The 7311-nt window shown below is 46.2% G+C and overlaps 1 protein-coding gene across 2 annotated transcripts in view; it reads right to left on the bottom strand.

Moving 5' to 3' along the window:
* LOC134945829 (uncharacterized) overlaps positions 1-5604 on the bottom strand; it is a 65081-nt gene extending 59477 nt beyond the window's left edge. For both annotated transcript variants that reach the window (XM_063935344.1, XM_063935343.1), the window contains exon 1: positions 5546-5604. The gene's annotated coding sequence lies outside the window, so the exon portion shown is untranslated. The remainder of the gene's footprint in view (positions 1-5545) is intronic.
* Between the last annotated feature and the right edge of the window lie 1707 nt (positions 5605-7311).

Here is a 7311-nt window from a genome sequence, read left to right on the forward strand (position 1 = left end):
ATGCCGAGTCATATGGGTGGTAGTGGACCGTTTTAGCAAAATGGCCCATTTCATTGCTCTTCCCCGATTGCCATCTGCCCAGGGATTGGCAGACTTGTTCCTCCGCCATGTTTTCAGACTCCATGGCTTACCCACTGATATTGTTTCTGATCGGGGTCCACAATTCATTGCACAATTTTGGAAGTCTTTTTGTGCTTCATTAAAGATGAAGTTATCTTTAACGTCCGGCTATCATCCCCAATCCAATGGGCAGACTGAGCGAGTTAATCAATCTCTAAAACAATATTTGCGTTTGTACTCGGCCAAACTCCAAAATGACTGGTCGGAGTTTCTTCCATTGGCGGAGTTTGCTTATAATAATGCCTGTCATTCTTCCACCAATGTGTCTCCATTTTTTGCAGTTTTTGGTTTTCACCCCAGAGCTAATTCATTTTTTCAACATTCCTCTGTCTCCTCACTGGCCCTGACCTCTCATCTTAAACTTATTTGGAGAAAAGTGCACCTGGCTCTCAGAAAAGCGGCATTCCGGGAAAAAAGATTTTCTGACAGGCTCCGGCGGCCGTGCACTTTTAAAGTAGGAGATAAGGTGTGGTTGTCGACTCGCAACATTAAACTTCGACAAACCTCAGCCAGATTGGGTCCTAAATTTATTGGACCATTTCACATTATCAAAAAAGTCAATCCAGTTGCTTTCCGGTTACGTTTACCAAAAACTTTACGGATCGGAAATACCTTCCATTGCTCATTGCTGAAACCATATGTTTCGTCCAGTAGATTTCCTCGTAAAATATCTCAGGGGAGATCACCTATAAATGTACAGGGTCAGCAGGAGTTCTTGGTGAAGGTTCTCGATTCCAAGTTGTCCCGGGGTCGGCTTTATTTTTTGGTACATTGGAGAGGTTATGGGCCAGAGGAAAGGTCTTGGGTCCTGGATGAGGATCTTCATGCCCCGAGGCTCAAAAGGGCATTTTTTCGAGAATTTCCTCAGAAACCTGGCTTTAGGGGTTCCTTGACCCCTCCTCAAGGGGGGGGTACTGTTAGGCGCCGGGGTCCGCTCGTCGGTGCGGCCCGGCGCCTAGCAACCAGGGACGCCGTGCGCGTACAGCCGCCGGCTCCCTGGCAACGCTAGACGCCGGGCGCACGGAGCCGCTCTGACCCTAGCAACGGGGACGCCACGTTCGGGCCGCGTTCCCCGTTGCTGGGTCTGTTCTAATTGTATCATGATGTGCTGATTGTATCATGGTGTGCTGGCCGTGCAGCATGCAAGCTGCACGGCATTAATTGTGATGACCCAGTCTGGTTCCTGATTGGGGAGCTCACACTTATAAGCACCCTTTGGACTTCTCACAGACGCCAGTGATAGCTTCCTGTTTGCCTTTGTCAGTTGCAGAGAGTTTCCAGTCCTGCTCTATCCGGTTGTTCCTGTCCTCAGTGGTCCTGTACTCGGATATTTGTCATCTATTCCTGGAGTCTGACCGAGCACCTTTAACATCCTGTGGTGTTCGTGAGTCGCGGCGCAGCCGTGTGTTGCGGCTTGTCCGCTTACTGTTTATTATTTAGTTTATTTGTGTTCTGGAGCTTTTGCGGAGGATTCCGCTCCCACAGATCCACTCTGGTATCCAGCGGTGCTGGATAGGAGTAACGGATCAGTGGATCTTTGGTTGTCCTTTTCCCTGGCGGCTAGTCCGCACATACCTTGGTTTAAGTTAGTTAGCTTGTAACCCCTGGCCTGGTTGCTTAGTCAGAGGGCCCCTTGTTATCACCCTGTCTCGGATTTCCCTTTGTCTCCCATTAAGACCTGAGGGGGCATCGGGGTTGGGCAGACATAATCCGCCCTTCGAACGCGGCTGCCATGGGCTCAAGCAACCATAGTCTCGCAGGGGATTTCTGATAACACGGGCGAGACAACGGAGTTAGGGCGCCAGGGGTTACTAGGCTCTCCTGCTCCCACAACCAGCAAATCTTCCCAGTACTCAGACCTCTGCCATTAGATCTCCTCTGGTCTGGAGTACGGGAATCATAACATTATGTGGCATAACGTGAATAAGAGACACTACTGTGCAGTGTTATGTGATACTGTGTGGCATAATGTGAATAAGAGACTACTGTGCGGTGTAACGTGATACTGTGTGGCATAACGTGAATAAGAGACACTACTGTGCTGTGTAATGTGATACTGTGTGGCATAACGTGAATAAGAGACACTACTGTGTGGTGTAATGTTACACTGTGTGGCATAACGTGAATAAGAGACACTACTGTGCGGTGTAATGTGATACTGTGTGGCATAACGTGAATAAGAGACTACCGTGCGGTGTAATGTGATACTGTGTGGCATAACGTGAATAAGAGACACTACTGTGCGGTGTAATGTTATACTGTGTGGCATAACGTGAATAAGAGACACTACTGTGCGGTGTAATGTGATACTGTGTGGCATAACGTGAATAAGAGACACTACTGTGCAGTGTAATGTGATACTGTGTGGCATAACGTGAATAAGAGACACTACTGTGCTGTGTAATGTGATACTTTGTGGCATAACGTGAATAAGAGACACTACTGTGCAGTGTTATGTGATACTGTGTGACATAACGTGAATAAGAGACACTACTGTGCAGTGTAATGTGATACTGTGTGGCATAACGTGAATAAGTCCACGCCCTTTTTTTGATACACCCTCGCTATTTCAAATATGGGGGGGCACCAGCCCTTACTTTGCCAGGGGCGCTAAGACCCCTGATACACCGCTGGTATCATGTCATGTGAACATAGCACACTATGGTAAAGCGCACCAAACATTACAAATAATAGGTTTATATATTGTTTTCTTTTTCTATTTTTTTTTAACTTGTAGCTCTGTTCAAACTGCATGGATCACAGGGCTTGTAGATGCACGTGAACAAAGCGCACTAAGGTAAAGTGCACCAAACAGTACAATTTACAGCAGAGTACCGCACAGCATACAGCAGCTTGCCCCTATACACAGTCGCTATATACAGTACAGCCACTAGTCTGGAGTCTCTGGACATAGCACAGCCAATACAGCAGAGTACAGCACAGCATACAGCAGCTTGCCCCTATACACAGTCGCTATATACAGTACAGCCACTAGTCTGGAGTCTCTGGACATAGCACAGCCAATACAGCAGAGTACAGCACAGCATACAGAAGCTTGCCCCTATACACAGTCGCTATATACAGTACAGCCACTACTGAGTCTGGAGTCTCTGGACACAGCACAGCCAATACAGCAGAGTACAGCACAGCATACAGCAGCGTGCGAGCCCGCAAAGGGACAAATTTCACCAAATTTGGGTTAAAAAATGTTTAAAAACACAAAAATAAATAAATAATAATTTGTGTCTGACTTATGACCGTCTGACATTTGACCCTGTCTGACTTTTGACCCTGTCTGACTTTTGACTGTCGACCATATAGTGTCTAACTAATGACTGTCTATCTTTTAACTGTCTATGAGCTATACCACACCCCTAATACTCTAATTACAGCTATCCCTGGTGCTGCATCCCCAATGCCTGTGTGCCCATGGCAACTGCCTGTACTGCCTTCCCCTTGTCCCGGACTTCATTGGCAATAGATTCCTCCACTTAGTATTTATTACTTTGCCTGAAAGAAGCGCGGCAGATGATGAGATGCTGAAGGAGCAGGCTGTACCTGCCATGAGAAACTGTTTCTGGCTGCTTCTTGCCATATTCGGAGGATACTATAAATAAGGCAATTAGCCCATACAACAGGATTCTACCTTTAAACGTCAGTTCCCTGGCACAGTATACTTCATGAAGAGCAGCCATTGATTTAGCAGCAATCCACCTCGGTGGTCTGACCAGCTCACATAGTATCTTCAATGACGCCTCTGGCAGGTGCAGTGTCTCCGCCTGACCACGGCCTGCGTCTGTGTGCCTGGGAAGGCAGCCGCTTGTACCGACACATCCGCACACTCCATAATATACCCACTGAACGGACCATTTTTGCATGCACTATTAGTCCTGCACAACCTAAGAATGGCCGCCCGAAGTAAGATGTGCGAACCAGTGAATCTGTGTCAGAAGACGCAGTTGCTGGCAGATACATGCCCTGAAAACTAATGTGACACGCCTGAATTTTTGTCGCCACTCTCCGTTACATCCCCCAAACGGTCACCGTCCGTCAATCACCCTGCGTCTTAATCCTGTCTGCAGCCACCTTCGCGGCACATGCACAATGTGACCCAGATGCATGTGCAGTATTAAAACCATCGGCCAACTGCGTCCGAATTGTGCGCACATCTGAATCAGGCCGTTACCCCTTTCTGTTCTTCATGATGAAGCTCTTATTTAGAACGGAATCATGGAATCAATTAAAACACTTTATTTTGACACAGGTGGACTCCAATTATTTATGTGACCTCTGACAACAACTGATGTCAGCAGGAGTAATTACTTATGTAATTAATGTCTGCTTTTATTTTGAGGCAGTCAAGAAAATGTTTGAGTTTTTATGTGACACCACAGAGTATTTTATATTGTTGAGTGGTGCAATGTGGTTAGCGTGTCTCATGTTCTGGATCCACAGATATGTTGCAGTGTAGGTGTGCAGTGTTATACATTTTCTGTAGCATCGCTAGCATACAGTAACAGTAGGAAGTGGTTGTGGGTTACACTTGGGCAGAACATACAGTGTGTTACAGAGAGAGACCTCCGTCTCATCCCTACCATAGGTAAATACTGAGGCTTTTACCTGTGGGGGGGACACCGGAGGCACGCTATTTACACACACCGTTACATTCATCGCTATTGGCTGGGAGACTCAGCCGTGGTGGTGTGTAAACACAGCTATTAAACCTTCCTGGCCAAACATGATTAAAACTGCGATACGCAAAGAGCCTTTGGGGGTACTGAGGTGGCGTAACTTCATCCCAATCGCCCAGAGGAAATATATATGTTGGTGACCCCCTCCCCCGTGCTGACTGTTCAACTTCGAAAAATGGACGACGCGCCCATGACAACACTAGGAGCAATTCAGTGAACTTCATAAAATACTAAGAGCATTTTAGTGACTGCTATACAATACTAAGAGCATTTTAGTGACTGCTTCACAATACTAAGAGTATATTAACAATACAGAAAGCATTTTATTGTGACCACCATACAACACTAAAAGCATTTTAGTGACCGCCATACAATACTAAGAGCATTTCAGTGACTGACAGACAATACAGATAGCATTTTTGTGACTGTCCTACAATATCATCTCATTCTTTCTTTCTTTCTTTCTTTCTTTCTTTCTTTCTTTCTTTCTTTCTTTTTCTCTTTCTTTTCTTTTCTTTCTCTCCTGCTCCCCCAAAGTAGTGACACCGGCTGTGTGCAGAGTCAGTTTTATTGTTGGGGGCCCCCTCACCTTGTTGCCCTGAGGCCCACACTAGCCTTAATCGGGCCCTGGCACCCCCCATGTCGGCAGCCTCAACAACCCCCTCTCCCCCTGCGTCTCTGTAAAATATCAGCGGCCCAAACCCCCGCTCCCTGTCTAAAGCTGATTCACTTACCTGATTTCTGCTTGTGCCTCCTCATGGAAGCAGCTCAGCGGCGGCAGGCTCCTCACTTCTGAAAATAAAGTTATTGTGTCAGGTCACGGTGATGCCGGTGAAGGGACTTCCCTGCCCCTTTGGTGGCACAAGCATGGAGGCGGGACCCGGTCACAGTCAGAGGGGGGCAGCAGTTGCTAGAGCATATTGCCGGAGGTAGCGTCATAGGGGAAGTTGCAGCTGCGGGCGCTTATTGCTAGGGGATGGCGAAAGCTGGGACAATGGAGGAGAGGCGCCCCCTTCAGGGATGGGGCCCGGCGGCAACCGCCTCCATTTTCTCTGCTAGTTACAGCAGGAGCTGATTGGCTGGTTCTTTATCTCCCTCCCAGTGTTCATAAATCTCACCCTATATCTTATATTTGTCTTTAAACCAGGCATAAACTAGAGATGTGCGATGACCCCTGTGTTTTTGGTTTGGATTTTGCCTCTGGATTCATATTCGTGTTTTGGTTTTGCAAAACCACCCTGAAGTGTTTTAAAATGAACTAAAAACATTTTTTGAAAACAGCAAAAATCATGTAATGTTTGCAATCCAAAACCGGATGATGAATTATGGACGGGGATTATTTTGTCTCTGTTTTACTTCGTGAAGTGTTGGAAGATGCGCCATACATGGGGATGACCATTAGACTGTAGGGTATAATTAATTGTGCTGGGTGAGATCCCGATGGAGAATCTCTTCAGGCCCCCTTGCTTCATAATAAGGTCTTCTCCTTTTGCTTCTTCCAGCAGTTTATCAAAAGTGATCTTAGGATAAAGAAGGTTCAATAAATCTAAAAAAATATATAATGCAAAGATCTCATCCCTCGCCCTAACGCAAATCTATTGTTAGACCAAGGGCAGGGACATAACTAGGGGGGGCTAAGGGGGCATGCGCCCCGGGTGCAGGATTTGAGGGGGCGCCAAGGAGTTACAGAGGAGCAGGTTTTTTTTTCCCCAAACTGGCAGTGCTGTGCTGCTCCAGTGAGACAGTAGACAGCTCCCGGGGCAATGTCTCTGACCCACCTGTCTGACTGCAGCTGGCTCCAATACCTCCAGTACCTGGGATCTCTCCTATGTCGGCTACTGTCTTAAACTCTCTTCTTTGCCATGCAGTGCTGCGACTAGCGTGCAGTGCACTGTACAAGCTATAGAAGCGCACTGTGCTCCCAATTAGCAGTATCAACCTCCGCTTTGCCTCCCAGATGGGGGGATTAGGTGTAGTGATGTAGTGTACCATATAGGGTATGTAGTGTAGTAATGTATTGCAGTATATAGGGGCATGTAGTGCACTGATGTGGTGTAGCATATAAGGGGATGTAGTGTAGTGATGTAGTGTAGCATATAGGGTATGTAGTGCAGTGCATAGGGGCATGTAGTGTAGTGATGTAGTTCAGCGTGTAGGGTATGTAGTATAGTGATGTAGTGCATTGAATAGAGGAATGTAGTGCACTGATGAAGTAACATAGTAATTGAGGTTGAATAGAGGCAAATTGCCTATTGTGTTCAACCCGTATTAAGTTGTGATGATTCAACATACCCGCTGAATAATGTTTTTTGACTAGATAACTACTATAACTCATACTACCCCCGGATTAACCATGTAGATACAGTTTGAGTACCCCTTATCCAAAATTCAAAATCCCACATTTTTGGGTCCCCTACTGAGATAATGACATATATATTATATATTATGTGTATATATAGATATATTATATAGATATATAGTATAATGTACATATATATGT

The sequence above is a fragment of the Pseudophryne corroboree genome, chromosome 7 (genome assembly GCF_028390025.1).
Source record: "Pseudophryne corroboree isolate aPseCor3 chromosome 7, aPseCor3.hap2, whole genome shotgun sequence".
In the NCBI taxonomy this organism is placed as follows: Eukaryota; Metazoa; Chordata; class Amphibia; order Anura; family Myobatrachidae; genus Pseudophryne; species Pseudophryne corroboree.